The 17,824-nt window shown below is 58.4% G+C and overlaps 1 protein-coding gene across 4 annotated transcripts in view; it reads right to left on the bottom strand.

Moving 5' to 3' along the window:
- RBFOX3 (RNA binding fox-1 homolog 3) overlaps positions 1–17,824 on the bottom strand; it is a 417,949-nt gene that overhangs the window by 120,707 nt on the left and 279,418 nt on the right. For 3 of the 4 annotated variants that reach the window (XM_086688217.1, XM_086688214.1, XM_086688215.1), the window contains one exon: positions 1,372–1,411. The exons of the other annotated variant lie outside the window; for it this stretch is intronic. The gene's annotated coding sequence lies outside the window, so the exon portion shown is untranslated. The remainder of the gene's footprint in view (positions 1–1,371; positions 1,412–17,824) is intronic. 4 annotated transcript variants of the gene reach the window in all.

The following is a 17,824-nucleotide window of genomic DNA, read 5'->3' on the forward strand; positions in this document are numbered from 1 at the left end:
AACGTGCAAAAACCTGAGCTTACGAGGCAGACAAATCGCCGTGTCACCCCTTAGGAGGTGGATTCCTTGACCTACACACAGATTCACCTGAGGACTCCTTTGGTCGTTTCCCTGTAAAGTAAGACTCGGTTTACAAAATGGCACGTCCAGGAGGCTCTGCCTTGCGAGGGGGAGACCTTGCCGATGAGAGCACGAGGCCCACGCCGGCACACTTTCTTCGTCTCCCCCCAGTCGAACTGCGTCGGACGCTGACGGACAGCCCCCGGCCCCTCCCAGGGGACCCTGTCATGCATGGGAACAGGAGCCTTGAGCTCTGCCTCACTGTCCCCGTCCCACCAGTGAGCGGGGCCAGGACTGCCCTTTGCACGAACCCGGGAGGCCCTGAGGTGACCGGCTTCTAGGACACAGCCCCCTGGCCATCTGGACAATGCCCACTTTCGAGGCCAGCGTGTACTTGGGGGTAAAAACAATACAAAAGAGACCACCAAAAGGAGTTTCCGGTGTTTGGCTCAGGCGGACATCAGACCCCGCCACCCAACAGCTTTGTTTTGCCTTTTGGATCTGTGGAAAACGCTGGGCTATCTTGGGCACAAGGCCTGAGACCCAGGAGCACTGCCCCCAACCCCGAGGAAGCCAGCGGGGAGCCCAGGGTTACAAACACATGGCGGACCTGCACTCTCTAATCTGCTCACAACAGATAATACATCACAGCTACGATAGAATTTTCTGCAAAGGCAAATTCTACAAGCGAACCTTCGAAGGAGATCGGCCGCAGGCGGGTGATGGAGGTTTGGCTGAAGGAGTGTGCAGACCGAGGGCTGGGGTCGTGGACCGGGGATTGGGGTCAGGAGGGCCCGGTCCCCCCCACGAGGGTCACCGCTGGGACCTGAGCCGATTCTGTGGCCCCCTCCCCGAGGAGACCGGGCCACGCGGGGACATGCAGCACCCCAGGCTCCGAAGGCCAGGGGAACGCGCACCTGTGCCCCAAGTACCTGGGGTCGGGGGTGGGGGCAGAGCAAAGGAGGGGGGAGGAGGGACTGTCTCTCTGGCTGGTGGCAGTTGCTAAGCAATGTCACCCATAAACACACTCCTGTCCCCTCATTTCCCTTCTGGCTCCTCTGGTCCCCACACCTGCCTTCCCAGCACAACTCGGGCTGGCGCTTTGGGGGACGAGAGAGGACACGCCATCGAGTGCGAAGCAAGCCAAACTCTCCATTCTCTGCCCCCCCCCCCAGCCCCCTCCCTCCAGTGAGCAGGAAGCCCCGGAAACCCCTGGCATTCAGCAGCAGCAGCACCCAAGACGTTCAACATGCTCACATCTGTCAAAAACTATTCAGGGAAAAAAAAAAAAAAAAAAGAAAGTCTTTATACCTTTTATTCAGCCAATTTTTCCCGAGGCACTGTGGGCTCTCTAAGAAAAGAAAAAGAGAGAGGAGAGAGAATTACAATCAATGTCGCCACCGCGCATCTGGTTGCTGGCTGCTATTTGCTCACTGACTAGTCAGGTCTGGAGGAGGGAGCGCTGCCTCCCCGGGAGCCAAGGAGACCTGCCCAGGAGAAGCCCCTGTGCCTCCTGCACCTGCAGTGTGGCCGGGAGCCCACGTCTGGTTTAACGAAGACAACGGAAAACAGAACGCCGTGGGCCTGGGGTCCAGATTTTCCTAACCCGTCTTCTGCGTGACTCTGGGGACACTCTCGTGTGTTTTCTCTCTCTCTTCCGCTCGCCCCAAACTCTGAGTTTCCCTTTCCTCTTCTTCCCACCCCCGCCCCAGCACCTGGTTCTGAGGTTACCTGCACACAGACAGAGACTTTGCCGACTGATGGAGGTATTTAATCCCAAACCGGGACCTCCCCCCGCCCCCCGCCCCCGGTCACTCTGCATGGATCTCTTCCCACCTCCGATGTCACTCATGGCGGGTAGATCTATTTTAATATCAGTCAAAGTAGCAAGGGAGGTAGGAGCATTCTAAATCCCACAAACACACGATTTCAGCAGTGTGTGGAATTGTGTGATGTTTCCAGGAGCTTCCATCAGTAGAGGTGGCCCAGCCAGACTAGCAGGGGCCATGTATTTACTCTTTTTACGGTCCGGGGCCTGGGGCCACGGAGACCAAGGCACTTGCCTAAAGTCACAAAGCTGAGCTTGGGGGCCTGGGGACCGCACAAGTGTGTCTGGACCCCTAATCCTGCCTTCAGAGATTAGAAACGAGGGCTGTGCTGCTTTGGATGCTGTGTCTCCCTCTCTCTCTGCCCCTCCCCTGCTTGTGCTCTCTCTCTCTCTCTCAAAAATGAATATTTTAAAAATTGGAAAAAAAATAGAAATGAGGGGTGTGCATGTGTCCACTATGTGCTTCTTCCGGACATAAATTTTCCTTATTTATATCAATAAAGTTTCAGAGTTTTTTTTAAAGATTTTCATTCTTAAGTAAGCTCTCCACCCAACATGGGGCTCGAACTTACAACCCCGAGTTCAAGAGCTGCACACTCCACAGATGGAGACCAGCCAGCTGCTCCTTGTGTTGCATAATTATATGTGTACGGATTGTGTACATCTTGTTACTTTTTTAATTTCTATGTTTTTAATGTTTATTTACTTTTGAGAGAGAGAGAGAGAGAGAGAGAGACTGAGCACGAGCAGGGAGGGGCAGAGAGAGAGAGGGAGACACAGAATCGGAAGCAGGCTCCCGGCTCTGGGCTGTGTCAGCACAGAGCCTGACGTGGGGCTCGAACCCACAAACTGTGAGATCATGACCTGAGCCGAAGTCATGATGCTTAACCGACTGAGCCACCCAGGAGCCCCCCCCCCCATCTTAACCATTTTTTTTTAATATTTATTTATTTCTGAGACAGACAGAGACAGAGCATGAGTGGGGGAGGGGCAGAGAGAGAGGGAGACACAGAATCGGAAGCAGGCTCCAGGCTCCCAGCTGCCAGCACAGAGCCCCACGTTGGGCTCGAACCCACGAACCGTGAGATCACGACCTGAGCCAAAGTCGGACGCTCAACCGACTGAGCCACCCAGGCATCCCAGTGCACATCTTTTTAAGTTGTGGCAAAATACTTGTAAAATTTATCATTTTAACCACTTTACAGTGTACAAGCCAGTGGCATTAGGTACATTCACATGGTTGTGCAACCAGTATCTGGTTCTAGAACTTTCTGTCACCCTGAAAGGAAGAAACTGTATACTCATTAAACAGTCCCTCCCCCTTCCTTTCTCCCCTGTGTGTGTGTGTGTGTGTGTGTGTGTGTGTGTGTTTTAAACTTATCATAAACCAGAAAAAAAAAAGCAAGCGAAAAGCTTCTAGAATCCAAAGGCATCCAGACAGGGCCTCTTTCTTGAGATGGAAAAAATCACTGTCGTTTACCATCGTCAACATGGTCCTGAAGAGCAAATACAGACAACTATAGCCTCACTCAGCCGTCATGACCCTAAGGAGGGCGCACTGTTCTATCCTCCCTTTTCACATGAGGCAAATGCGCGAATGGGCAAAGCAGCGGCACCCCCAGTCACCGGGACGGCTGGTTTCCTGGGGGGCAGGCTCCCACTGCCCACACTCCCTCTCACCCGCTAGAGGAAGGTGCCCTTCTCGGCGGGCAGTGAGCACTTAGCTGCACAGAGCCCGCCTGACATGCTGTTGGAGCTGGTGACGATCACCACGGCTGCGTTTCGTGGGCGGTCTCCCCCCACCTCCCCCCAGGGCCCCCGGCCTCAGCAGAGAGGGCTGTGGGCCAAGGTGGGGCTCACATGGTGGGGAAACAGGCGTTGAGGCGGCCCGGCCGCAGCCTGGTTGCCGATTGGCGCGTTCCCTCTCCGGCACGGTGGCAAAAGCCACTTCTAGCACGTTTGCACACGCGGCTCACGGAGGGACTCTGAGGAGGGGCAGGCGTGATCGGAAGGCCCCGCCAGATGAAGGCGTCGTTACAAAATGAGATGGATTGAATCAATCCACTCGCATCAACCGCTGCCTTCAGTTGATTTGGGGGTTTTCTTATTGTTGACTTTTTTCTCGGTTTCTTAAAGTGAGTTTTCCTCCCGATTCAATTTAGTTCCATTTAATCCAATCCATCCAGCCCCGGTGAGCAAACAGCCCAGAGCGCGGGTCTGGGCCAAGTGCACGGCACGGGAGCTGGGTGAGAGGAGTCTGCCTCCCCGCCCCGCAGTCGGAGGGTCTGGGGTACAGGACCACGCCTTGCCCGCCCTGCGTCCCTCCCACCTGACAACCCCCACGCCTCCCTCTGGATCCTCTGCTCTCCAGGCTCTGTGCCCAACCCGCAGATTTCCTCTAAGCGCCGGGGACGCTGGGCCCCGGGATCTGCAACAGGCAACACCAGCACAGGTCAGGGCGGGCAAGGCAGTCCCATCCTTACCCGCCAGCCTTGACCTCCAGGCTCCTCGAACAGCCTCCGAGTTCCCCGAAATGCCTCTCACTGTCCCGAGTGTCCTCGTTTGGGCAAAGCAAAAACCATGTGGTATGAGCACCGGCATTACACCTGCCGCGTCCCCGTCGGGAGACTCAGAGGCTGGGACCCGCGTCCATCTCCAAAGAGCCTCGGTGTTTTTGAAAAATTCAGAACCAGAGGGATGGTTGGAGGGCCCGCCGAGCCTGATGCCTCCAGCGTCCGTGGCACACAGAGGGCAGCCCTGTCTTCCCTGAGCTGCAGGCCAGGCCCATCATTGTCCTCTGTTGGGGGGGGAATGAGCTCTCCCCCACGCCACGCGGCGTGGAAGGGAAGCGGTCCCCATTCAAACCGACTCCTGCTGTGGTCTGGCCACACTCCAGGTGTGAGCCAGACAAGGGCGGGGCCTGCCTTGCATTTCTGGGACCAGCAGGGGCTCCCCACCCGCCTCTACTCTAGCACGTCGCCCACCCCGCCCTACCACCCGTCCTGGGGGCGAGGGACGGAGAGGGAGGGAGGCCCCCCTGGAGCCTTGCTTGATGACGCCCGAGGGCAAGCTCGTGATTCTCGGCCTCTCTGTTAGCAAACACTGCTGTCCGCCGCTCAGCGGGATAATCAATTATGGTGATTTTTGCCTGGATGATCAGGTTCCTAGAGGAGCACAGCGCATCAGGCCAGGGGTGCTGACTTCCCCACGTGCGTCTGTGGAAAGCCCCTTCAGCAGAGTCCAAACAGAGCGAGACGCATTCACCGAACTCGGAGGGTCCTCGCCCAGCCCACCCCCACTGCGACGGCCTCCACACCATGTCTGCGGAGCCATGAGACGGTGGTGACTCTGCCGGGCGGGGGAGGGGGGCATAGACTGCCCCCCACCCGTAGGCGTGGGAACTCCCACTGTCCGGCACGGCCTCCCGCACTTGACTTCAAACCCCACCTGCAGAGCCTGGCTCGGGGCTGCCCCCCAGGGAGGCAGTGGACGTCTGCTGAGTGAATGAATAATTGAATGAACGAACGAACGAATGAACGAACGAACTAGCCAGTAAGCATTTGCCTCCAGGGACCTGAACTGCACTACCGTTTAGAAGAAGGGATTGGGGGGCACCTGGGTGGTTTGGTCAGTTAAGCGTCCAACTTCGGCTCAGACAATGATCTCGCGGTTCGTGGGCTCAAGCCCCACGTCGGGCTCTGTGCTGACAGCTCAGAGCCTGGAGCCTGCTTCGGATTCTGTGTCTCCCTCTCTGTCTGCCCCTCCCTAGCTTGCGCTCTTTCTCTCTCTCTCTCTCAAAAATAAATAAACGTTAAAAAGAGAAGAAGGGACTGGGTCCTTCTAGAGTGATCTTTGCTCTGGGGGATCCCTGTCGTGGACGCAATTCACCCACCCACGGAGACCCTTTCCCGTCTCCCTGCCTGCTTGGATCTCCCTGCAGCCACCAGCCACCAGCATAGCCTCGCCCCAGCCTCTGTCTAGTCCCCTCCACGCCGACCCCGCGTGGGCTTCCCTCCCCAATTCTCCTCCTCCATCCAAATGACACAGGTGACCCCTGTGTCCCTGCTTCCTTTGGTACATAACACGTTTTGTCCTTCAGAAATTAAACTCCGTCTCCCGCGTATTGCCCTTGTCATGAAAAGAACACGTGTCCATGAATAAAACCAGGTTTTAGTGTGGATCGTGCCAAACAATTTGCCAGACACGCGCCCCTCAGGTTGAAGCACAGATCCCGCCCGCTCGCTCGCGACGGCCCTTCGTTTGCCGTGGACTCCCCGCTGGGCAGGAAACGGAAGGATGCGGAGAAGGCGGAACACGGGTTCGTGACCGGCTGGGACTCCTCTTCGCTAAAGGTGCCTTTCTAGTCACCGTCTTGGGTCTTACACATTGAGCATCGACGACGCACCGGACACAGAGTGCGCGTTACAAGCCCCGAATGCGCGCTACGAGGTGGGCGATGTTCTCCCCGACGGCCGGGTGAGAGAGGGGCGCTCGGATGTTCATCCCGGTCCACTCCACCTTCGTCCCAGCCTCCTGTGCTTCTGGGGAAGGGTGCTCGGACCGCCTGTCATTCTGGAACACCTGTGCTCCTCAGCTCCAGGGGCAAGAGTCAGCCGCAGGTGCCTTTGCCCTGGGGGGGGGGGGGGGCCGAGAAGCGGCCTCTCCCTGAGGTGGGTCCAGGAGGGAAATGTTTGCCCATGCTGACGGGGCCAAGGACGCTGCCGGTGACGACAGACCCAGTTTTGAAAATGTTCCTTTCTTTATATATTTGAGAGAGTGAGAGAGAGGGAGGCAGACAGAATCCCAAGCAGGCTCCACATTCAGTGCAGAGCCTGACACGGGGCTGGATCCCCCCACCCCACGATCATGACCGGAGCTGAAATCAAGAGTCAGACGCCTAAGTGACTGAGCCCCCCGGGCGCCCCTGACAACAGACCCGTTTTTGCAGGAGGAGGCTCCGATGTCCGCAGCAGGGAGAGGGGGTCTTTCTGCCAGAACATGGCGCACGTAACAAAATGCCCCGGCCTGGGCGGCTTGAGCAGCGCCGGAGGCAGGGAGGTCCAGGGTCAGGGTGCGGGCCCATTCGGGTCCCGGCCGGAGCCTGCTTCCTGTCTTCCCACTGTCCTCACCTGGCGCGCACCCAGTGAGCTCTCGTGTCTTACAAGGACCGTAATCCCAGCTTCGTGGTCTCATCTGACCCTGTTCACCTCCCAAAGGCCCCCTGGTGCCGTCACGGTGGGGGGGGGGCAGGAGGTCAGCCGGAGCACTCGGGGGACACACTCATTCAGTCCGGGATGCACGGGGGGCCCGCTTTTGCTTTGCTTTTCTCCTTCTGTGTTTTCCCCACGCGCAGGGACAGCACTGGTTTTTTTCACAGGACAGACGCCACTGGTGTTGAATGTGTTGCAGGGGTGCAGCTGCAGGTGGCGGGAAGGGCCTCGGGGGGGGGGGGCCCTGCCCACCCCAGGGGGTGCACCTGCCCTCCTGGGGGGGGGGGGGGGCTCGGGGTGGCTCCGGGAGGCCTGCCTGTCCTCTGTGACTCCTGTCATCTTACCCGGGATTTTATTAAATGGCCCGTTTTGTACTCTCTCTCTCTAAGGGGAATTGGAGGTGAAGGGCGCAATTTTATAAATAAAAAATTAACTGTGGGTGGCTTAAACATGACTTTTGATGATGGAGATCATGATGTTAGAGCCACTTCAATTTAAAGGTTTTTTTTTTTTTCCCTTCTGAAAAGAAATTCACCTTTGGAGAGGAGAGGAGAGGGGAGGGGAGGGCGCTGGCTCACAGAGGCCTCAAGCCACTGTGGGAGGGACTGGGAAGTTCTAGCAGGTTCTGGCCATCGGAGTTTTGAGCCCACAGCCCACACAGGCCTCAGGGTGAGGCCAGCCCCTGAATGGCCCCCTCAGGGCAGGGCAGGGGTACGGTCACTCTGTGTGGTGGCAGCCTGGATCCCTCTCCCAGGAAGCCTGGCGGGGCTCAGGGCCTACCCGCCAGAGCCCCCGCTACAAGGTGTGTGCCCTCAGGCCGGAAGTCCTGTCCCAGTCCGGCCCCTGCGATACTGATCCGCTGCTGACACTCACCGAGTGCACACGGGTAAAGCCCACCCGGCTGAGTAGTGAGTCTCCTGGTCCCAGGACGCGAGCAGAGCAGCTCTGCCTGTGCGTACACCCTCCCACCTGTCCCCCAGGCCCTGCCTTCCTCTGACCTGCTGTGGCTGGCAGGCTCCCCTGGCTGTGTTGGGCTCGCCAGGCCCAGCCCAGTGGCCCGGAGCTCTGCACGGCCCTGGATACCGTCATCACATCACTCCTGCTAGATCTGGGGGGATGGGGTCTGCGGGCACCTTGCCCTCGCTGGGAGGGGCCGTGGGGGAAGAAGCTTCTGTGCTTGGCTGAACTCAGCACGGATCTGGGAAGTGAAGGGGGCTCACTGGTCACAGGACAGGTGACACCCGCAGCCGAGTGGCATTTATAGCATCCACGGTGTCCAAAGGCACTACTGAGTAACACCCTCTTGCCCCGGGTGGGCCAGGGGTGGAAACTGAGGCCCAGAGAGGGAAACTCCCCAAGGTCGACACAGTCCAGAGACTCCGCTGTGGGCACGGAAACTTCCCTGGGCCCCCGAGCCCTGGAGAGGAGGCAGGCGGGCGGGCGTTCAGCTTCTTCCTGAAGGGCTTTCAGTAGGCACCCCCGCTGACCAGTCCAGCATCGGGTTGTTTCGATGAGTCTGCAGGACCCCACGGGCCGACGGCGCGCGGACAAGATGCCAGCTGTACCGGGTGGAATCACATCCCCCAGAGACACATGTCCACCTGGAACCCCAGAACGGGATTCCCTTATTTGGGAACAGGGTCTTTGCAGGTGTACTTAAGGGTCAAGATGGGGCCGCCCTGGATTACGGGGGCTCTAGCTACAATGAGTGTCCCTCTGGGGACCAGGAAGGGGAAGACACCAGGCACAGGGGACAGGCCATGGGACGACGGAGTCAAAGCTGCAGGGACACGGCCACAAGCCAAGCACAAGTCTCAGCCACCAGGCGCTGGAAGAGGCGGGAAGGATTCTTCCCTTAGAGTCCCTGGCTGGGGTCTGCTGGCCCCCAGGCTGTGAGAGAATAAAGCGCCCTGGTTTTAAGCCCTCAGGGTGTGGTGATTTGTGTCAACAGCCCCAGGACAATAATCTTCCGGCCTTCAAATGCCTTACAGCAGCCAGGGCACAGCCCTGTTCCGGCCATGGCCCCCTCAGTGACCGCCCCCCCCCCCCCGACATTATTCCTGACATGCCAACCCCTGGGACGCTCACCTCACTGGTGTCACACAACTGGACCCTAAGAAATCACCTTTTAGAGAGAAGGACCTCAGGAGAACTGTTATTCCCCTGGGGGTATTTTGAATCTACTGTTTAAAAAAATTTGTTTTGGGTTTTTTTTCTTTGGGGGGGGATTGTTCGCATTTTTTTTTACTGTGGTAAAATATATATAACAAAATTTACAATTTTAGCCATTTTTAAGTGCAGTCCAGTGGCACGAGATACATTCTCACTGTCGTACAGCCATCCATCCGTCCACCCACCTCCAGAACGTTGCCATCATCCCAGGCTGAGACTCTGTCCCCATTAAACACTAACTCCCCGTCCCCCGTCCCGACCCCAGCCCCTGGAAATCTCTATTCTACTTTCTGTCTCTGTGAATCTGACAACCCCGGGGACCTCACGTGAGTGGAGTCACACGGTGTTTGTCTTTTTGTGACTGTCTGACTCCACATAACGTAAGGTTCCCGTGCTCGGTCCGTGTGGTAGCAGGTGTTACAGTTTCCTTCCTTTTTACAGCCGAATAATATTCTGTCGTGTGGAGGGACCACATTTTGTTCCTCCATTCATCTGTCGGTGAGCATGTGAGTTTGAAGACAATCATACAGTTGGCCGTGTTTCCGGTCTGGCCGCCTGCAAGTTCAGGAAATGACAACAAAAAACTGTGCCTGAGCCTTGCTAATTGAATTTCAAAGCCCCGCAGCTGTATTTTCCTGTCCTGTCTTTTCCGCCCTCTGATCTTGACTTCTATCTATGGACACACTTCCATCTTATTTCCTGTTGTTATGCAAATGGTACAAAATGGTCTACACAACACGATGGGGATAAAAGCTGCACGCGATGGCCGGCTGGTGGTCTCCCAGTCATTCCTGAGGCCACAGGGGGCCGTGCACCGCCTGGAGAGGGCACCCCGTCTCCCAACCGCCCAGTCTCCAACGGTATTTATCGAGGCCGGCAGGAGGGGCACGGCGACGCGCGAGAAGGAGGACGTCCCCGCCCCCCGGGGGGCGCCGGGGCTGCGGGCCCTGCACACCTTTGCCGGCCTGGTTTCCTGGCCACGCTGGCATATGCCGGTGTCTGATTACGCCGACCAGGCTTTTCTTCTTCCTAACACAAACCGAAGGGCAGCAGAGGCCCCGTCTGTGCCGCTCCCCGGGGAGCTGGGCGCCGCACGCCATGTTCCCTTCAACACTCAGCTGAAATGCAGTTCAGTGATGGCCATGTCCGGGCGGCCGTCCAGTCCCCACTTGGCTGCGGTGTCTTGGCGCCTGTCCCCTCTGTTTCTTTAAAAGCTGGCTCTTTGAGCCCGGGCTAGGTTCAAAGCCATGGTGGGGATGGGTCTCCGGTGCCAGTGAGTTCGCAAGGCCCGTCCAGCACGCCCTGCAGGTGCCCTGAAGGGGCACAGTGGAACCTGAAGATGCACGGCTTCTCTCTACGGAGTGAGGCAGGTCCGGGCTGAGAACTCATGGCCCCTGGGCGGAAGCGGTGGGTGGGACGCGTGGGGTTGGTGCTGCCCGCTTGTGTCCGTGAGCAGCGCCAGCGGGGGATGGGGAGGGCGGCGGAGACGGGCCAGGGAGCTGGGACGACGCACAGGGCGGACAGCGCCATTCAACACGCAGACGACCCGTGTGCTGGCCTCTTAGACGAGGCATGCTTTCTATCAATAATTTAGACATGCCCTTTCTCCTTTGGGAGACGGGCAAAATCTCATTTCCTGAGCAAATCCCCTAAGAAACCAACCTGTTCATTCCTCTAAGACTTTCAGAAATCTGTCTCCATCAACCCACTTACAAAAAACAAAAGAAGGTGATGGGTTGAGAGTGCCGAAAGCTGGGTGCTAGGAAAGCCGTCTGCGGAGTGCACGGCGCCCGTGGGCCCTGGGACCGTCCAGGACCACGCCCCCTCAGTCTGCCCCCTGTGCCCCCCCCCCCCCGCCCACTGGCTTCTGTAAAGCGGGAGACACGCTGTTCCAATGTGAGGCAACAACTAGAAAGTCACTCGTAGGAACAGAGGGACACAGGGCAGAGATTTCCATCTCGGGAAAAATCGGGGGATGGGGTGGCTGCAGCCTTCTCCAGCGTCCCACAGGGAAGAGAAGATCCCGGCGGTGCTGGGCGCGCACAGTAGGGCCAGGCCTGGTGTGCTCGTTAGACCTTTGGCAAGTGCTCAGCCTCCAAGTGCCTCGGTTTACTCTCCTGTAAGTGGGGTGAAGACAGTACCCACCCCTCGGTGCCCGTGGCTGGGAGGAGACAGCCATCGACGACAACGGGCAATAATGGCAGACCTGCTCACTGAGCTTGCAGCCGACCCTGGCTGAGTTTCACCCAAAGCGGAAGGGGATGGTGGGGCTCTCCCCCGCCCCCAGCCCCCAGTCCCCGACCACAGGGGAGGGAGGGAAGTTTGCAACAAACCCCCAGAAGGGGCCCCAAAGTGATGCCCAGGCTGACGGCTCCTTCTACCCTGGAGAGTGGGAGTCTAGGAGACTTCAGTGGGCTTCACCTGCACCCAGGGTCTCCTCTGTCCAGAAAGAGCACCAAGCCCCCCACACGAGCAGGTTTACCCCGGAGGCAACACGTTTCAAGCGAACACATTTCACGTATGGAGTCTGCACTGTGTTCTCTGTGGTTTAGGGAGCACGTTGCACAAATCGTCATAAGTCCTCCCCAAAGGGCTGCCGGATGGGTGCCCCGTCCCCGCGTACAGGTGGGGAAGCTGAGGCTTCTCCAGGTGGCCACGCCGGCAGTGGCCGGTGGCCTCGGGTGGCAGAAGTGTCACTGTCACGTTCTTTGGGGGGATGAGGCTGGAAAGGGCTGGTCGGGTGCTGACACACAGAGCAATTCAGTGTCCGGCCTTATTAGCCACGAGACCCAGCTCTGCAGGCCTTCTCGTCCAGGCTCAGGGCTCTGCAGGCTTGACCGGCGATCTGGGCGACCATGACCACTGCCTCATCCACCACTGGTGGACCCCTGCCCGCCGGGTCCTTCCTGTGAGCGGGGACCTACCACTGGCAGGCTGGGGAGGGGTCTTCCTGCTGGCCCAGCCAGGGCAAGGCCCCCTCCCCTGGATTAGCAATGTCACAAGCCTCTGGCCTCTTCCCGCAGCTGACAAAGGACTGCTGAGACCTCTAAGCCACCTGAGCCCCGCAAACCCACTTCTGGAACCACCACGGAGCCTGGGCACTCGGCACCATCACTGCCACCTGGTCCAGCAGGTGTGCTTGGGTCTCCAAAGCCCCCGTTTGTGCTGGGGCTGCGGGCTGGTGCGGGGCAGGTGCTGGGAACAAGGCAAAGCCCACTTTCAACAGCCTCCCTCTGTTCTGCTCCACCCCTGCTGCATAACCAGGCTTTTGGTCTTCTGCGTCCTGATGATTTGACTTTGGGGCCTATCTGACCCTGACCCTGAAGGGACTGTCCCAGAGCTGGCTAATTCCTGAAGGACTGTGGCTTTAATGTGCAAACCAGCCAAAGGGAGGAGCCTCCATCCACTCGGGGCCACCTCCCCCTGCCCTCGTCTCCCCAGGGCCGGCACCAGACCACAGTCCTCATGTTCTGGAGCCCAGTGCGATGATTCAACTAGCCTGTCCTATGCCTGTGCACCTGCCACACTGGTCCTTCCCATGGAAACCACAGCAAAGGCTCGTGCCTGCATTTTCCTGCCCCCTCTGCCTCCTGACCCAGCCTGGTGTTTCCCATGAGGGGTACCTCCTGCTTCTAGGCAACAGTGAGTACATAACAATCTGTACGACCGTCATTTCTGTGTCTGTGTGCCTGATTAAACAAATCCTGGGTCCCTTTAAAATTTTTTTAACGTTTGTTTATATTTGAGAGAGAGAGAGAGAGAGAGAGAGCAAGGGAGGGACAGAGAGAGGGGGAAGCACAGAATCTGAAGCAGATTCCAGGCTCTGAGCTGTCAGCACAGAGCCCGACGCGGGGCTGGAACCCACGAACCGCGAGATCATGACCTGAGCTGAAGTCAGACGCTTAACCGACTGAGCCACCCAGGTGCCCCAAGTCCTGGGTCCCTTTAAAGCACCTGCTGGTCTCTCCTCCAGGGTCTCAGCTCTTGCAGGGGGAGCTGGTTCTTGGGGGAGGGGGGGTGCTGAGTGCTTCCCCAAGGGCACGAGGAGTGAGTCGTGGTGCAGCTTCCAGGCTGAGCTCAGCCCGACGGCCACGACCAAGGCCACCTCAAAAAGATGATTACCGCTCCGTGATTCCCTTTTGGGATTAACACATCTCTGCTCACTTTACCAATTCTGGAGTCTTCTGCTGGAAAGGGCCTCAGAAGTGACGAGTGCAAGTGGCCTCCCATCATACCCATGTCCCAGCAAGCATCTGCCTGCGACTAACCCACACTGACAGGCGGTTAATTTGCAGATTGCGCCGGTATCGACAGTTCTGTTTATTTAATAATAGATAGTGGCTGTCCCCTGCTCACGCAGAAAGTCTTTGCTGAGACGGGAAACATGATAAATTGTGAATGTTTTATGCGCGCATTCCTGAGCCCCCGGGGCTAATGGGCAGGACTCTCAGTAATAATTACAAAAATGACTTTTGTTAGGGGAGGGGCCCCTAACGAGGACGGCTGAATTAGCAGAGCACAAGGTGTGGGCAGACGGGCTTCTGGCTTCTGTGTTTGGGCAACGCCGGTCGAGTATTTGCTTCAGCAGACGGATGTGTTGGGGTGAGGTTCACAGCTCTGACTGACCCGGACAACGTCTGATTTACAGAAACAACAGAGCAGAGCTGAGGTTCACAGGAGGGATCCCCTGCGGGCTCCCTGGACAGCCTTCCCTGGCTCTCTGTGCCCCCCAGCTGCTGGCCAGCCTCCAGAGTGGCGGTGCCTCTGGGCTTCCCTCCCTTTGCCCCTTCTCTTCCGAGCAGCGCCTGACCACCCCCCCGCCCCCCGCCACCCGACGCGCTTCTCTGTATCCTGGTTCCAGCCACTGTCCACCCTCCACGGACCCCTACACCGAGGTTTCTAGCCCAGTCCATCCAGGTCCCTTCTGGACATGGCCACCCGGTTTCCCACGTCAGGGTCACGGCCAACTCGGTGGGACAGAGAGAACTGGGAAGGTCCTCGGTGCTGAGCCAGCACCCCAGGCTCAGAGACTCAGGGCACTCACTCTCCCTGTCCCTCCCCGACTGGCTTCTACCCACCCTCCCTCCACAACACCTCATGCGTCCGTTTGCTCCTTAGCACACTTAAGCACTCAAGTCACTCGGCGAGAGCCCCCTGCTCCCCAGAGCTCTGTGCACCCCTGGACCGGCCCTCTGTGAGTCCACGCTGAAATGCTGCATCACAAACTCAGCCCCGTCGGACACCTCGGCAGCCGCCCGCAGCCTCAGGAAGGTCCGGACCCTTAACCCGGTGGCGGCTCGACGACTGGAAACGAACACCCTCTTCTCAGGGGAAAGGCTGGAAGCACACAGTCCCGCCTCTGTTTGCCATTTCCGGCCAGTCTCTCTGTCTGTCTCTCTTCCCTCTCCCTTCCGGCCTTCGCAAGCCTTAATGTCTGCAGGGAACGGGGCACGCGTCCAGCCTCCCCACCGGGCCAACCTGGCATGACCCAAGAGGAGCGGATTCCCAGAGGGGAACTGAAGGTCTCAGAGGGCCCCCCTGAGCCCCCTCCTCAGGGCTCCTTCCTCACAGAAGGGAGGAAGGTTTTCTAAGTCTCGTTCCTGGGGCGCCGGCCTGGGCCTGCGGGAGACCCACCTCGAGCCTTCTCCCACGTCTGCGGTGCTCTGCGGGGCCCGGAGCTCTGCAAAGCCCCCGGTCCTCCGGACGGAGCCCCAGGCTGCCGACCCCACCGGAAGGAGGCAATTTGGGCAGGAAGAAAGGACACGTGACAGAAGATGCCTGGGCGGGCCCAAGCGGCACCTGGTGCCCACAGACGTCTTGGAGGAGGACACCTGCCAGCATCTCCCAAACGGGGGTTAAAACCGGTGGGGCCACCCCCTCCTCCCGAGTACCCCCTCTCCCCCTCCCCCTCCCCCAGCAAAGCCAGGGGGAGGACACAGATTAATTCGACATTTAATTACATTCACTTAACAAGATTATCCAGCGGAGGTTAAAAAAAGAAGTCTGCCTCCCAGATGAAAAAAAAAGCCCTCTCTTTATCTATTTATAGCCCGTATATACATAACCAGAAACGAATATTTCTTTATGGACCATTAAAGATTTAATGTTTAATTTATAGCCACTTTCTCTGGCGGGGTGTCCAGGCACAATGTCAACATTTTTAATTAAATGAATTTTTTTTTTTTTTTTTTTTAATCACAAAGGAAGGTACGTATTTAAAAGCCACATTTGAGCCAGTAAGCGAGACAGCCGTGGTTTGCCGCTCTGGAGTTTCAGATCACAGCCCGGGCCGTCTGTGTCCAGCTGGCGAGGCGGCCGCCGGTTCGGAAGCCTGGCGGCGTGGCCGAGCACGGGAGGCTCCCGGCTGCTTGCCCAGTGCCCACTGTGTGCCGGGCACTGCCCCGGAAGGTTTACACGCTCGTCCATCTTTAATGCTCCCAGCTACAGCAGACGAGGAGGGGGCCGGGAGGGATGGGCCTCATGGTCAACGAAGCTCAGAGAGGCCGAACACGCTGCGTGAGGTCACACGGGAGCAGTAAACGGATGAGAAGCCCACTCGTGGATCCACTTGGATTCCCAAACCCAGGCTCTTTCCTTTCTCCCACCAGCCCGCTGAGCACAGGCTCGGGAAGGAGCCTTCTGCCCAGCGTGTGTCAGGACTTCTGAGTCAATCCGTAGCTAAAGGAAGTGGCCCAGACACCTGGGCTGGGTATGCAGCGATGCCAGGAGGACCTGTGTACTGTTGGGTCCCCAACACCCGGGCCAGGAGGCTCCTAGGAGTCCTTCGGCCAGGCTGAGGTTCGCGAGCGTGTGACACTCCAGGAGGGGCTCAGGTGTCCTGACAGCGGGCGGGCAGGGACCCTGAGGTCTGCAGGAGGCCCACTGCTGCCCAGCACTGATCCCTCCTGGTTCACAGCCCTGCCCGTTGGGTAGCGGGAGGTAAGGAGCATCCCTCGCTCCCAGGGGCCCTCTGCCGAAGCAGCGCCCACCCGAAGGAGGCCCCGCCCAGCTGGGGTCCGGACACGGTGACACCGCGAGGGACACCTGCATGCCAGCCAGTCCCTGTCCTGCCGCAGCTGCTCCCAGGGACGCAGTCCTGCTCCCCCATTCTTCACTCTGGAGCGCTGTCCCCGGCGGCTGTACTCAGGGGCAAGGCCGTGTTAATTTGAACCGAGGGTGAAAACTGCAGGCAGCCAGCAGCTTTAATGGGGTACTCTGTCTTCCCCTGGCGGTCCCTTCTCCTGGGGGAGGCTCCGGGAGATGCCGAGTCAGCATCGGGATGGGCAGGGGCCACAGCTGTTCAGCAGCCGGTACCTGGCTCGGCCTCCGGCCTGCGAGTTTCCATCCTAGGGGTGCTGCGGCTCAGGGACGGTGTCCCCGCATTTCCCCTCCCCCCGGCCTGCGCCTCCCGGGGACAGCGGTGGGCCGGGGGCGGCACCGAGACCTTCGTCCTCTGCTTTGGGCCGGGTCTCCTGTACCTTCTGCTGCCGGAGCCAAGGACGGGGTCAGCTGTGCTCTCTCTGTTGCCCGGGCTCTTCCCACCTGGGCGGGGGGACAGGCCCCCGCCAGCCTGCACACTCTCGGTCACCGTCGTTTAGGAAATTGGGGAGCTCCCTCCCGACGTGTGCACCTGCACGGTCCCGAGCAAAGGGGTTTGCTGAGGACCCGCAACGGGGGTCCGTTTTGACCACCCCACCCCCAAGGGGTGCCCAGCCCCCACCTTCCTCAACCTTCATTAGCTGTTGAGGTCAGAGGCGTATTGGATCTGCTTTTCCCTGAAGGGAGGCGAGTCTCTGGAGCTTGTATTCCCATAAACCGACCCTTCATTTCTCATGTGAATCCACTTTAATTACAAAGCTAAATAATGAGAAGGAAATATTAAAATTAAAAAAAAAATCCCTACACAAAGCAAGTTTGCTTGTGCCGGCCACCGGCTCTGAGAGCCAGGCACAGAGCGAGGGTGGCACCATGCCATTCACTAAAAGCATGAGTGTCACTAAATCAATAATTCATTTACTTTAATGAGATAAGTACTTTGAAAACTAATTGCAAACCTGCTCCATTTACTCCGACCCGTTACAGCCCTTAATGTAAATCGCAGAACCATCGCTGTGGGAAGGAGAGAGTCTTTATGCGGAAGACACCCAGTCATCTTGCCCCTTCGTCCGAAGAAAGAGGAACAAAAGTTCTCCACGGGGACGGAAGCAAGGTGGGGGGGGGGACCAGCAGACTCTGTCCCCTGTCTCTCCTGCCTGGCCGCCCAGCGCCACACCGCCAGCCTGACAGTTGATTTGCCTCTTTCCACCGCGAGAGGGGAGTCATCAGGAAACCAAAACTCGGCAACCCCAGACCCCGGGGAGGTGACTGTCCTCGGGCCTCCGGAGACGCCGATGGTCTCCGGCGAGCCCTCAGCCCTCGGCCGCTCCCAACAGGCTGCTCCCCCGAGCCCCGAGCCTCGAGCCTCAGGAGGACTGCCCGGTTCTAGAGAAGCCCACGCAAGGTGTGCTTTTCAGCTCACGCTGGCAGGTGAAGTCCTGAAGGTCCCAAGCGTGGC

The sequence above is a fragment of the Puma concolor genome, chromosome E1 (genome assembly GCF_028749965.1).
Source record: "Puma concolor isolate L17-30 chromosome E1, mPumCon1.1.hap2, whole genome shotgun sequence".
In the NCBI taxonomy this organism is placed as follows: domain Eukaryota; kingdom Metazoa; phylum Chordata; class Mammalia; order Carnivora; family Felidae; genus Puma; species Puma concolor.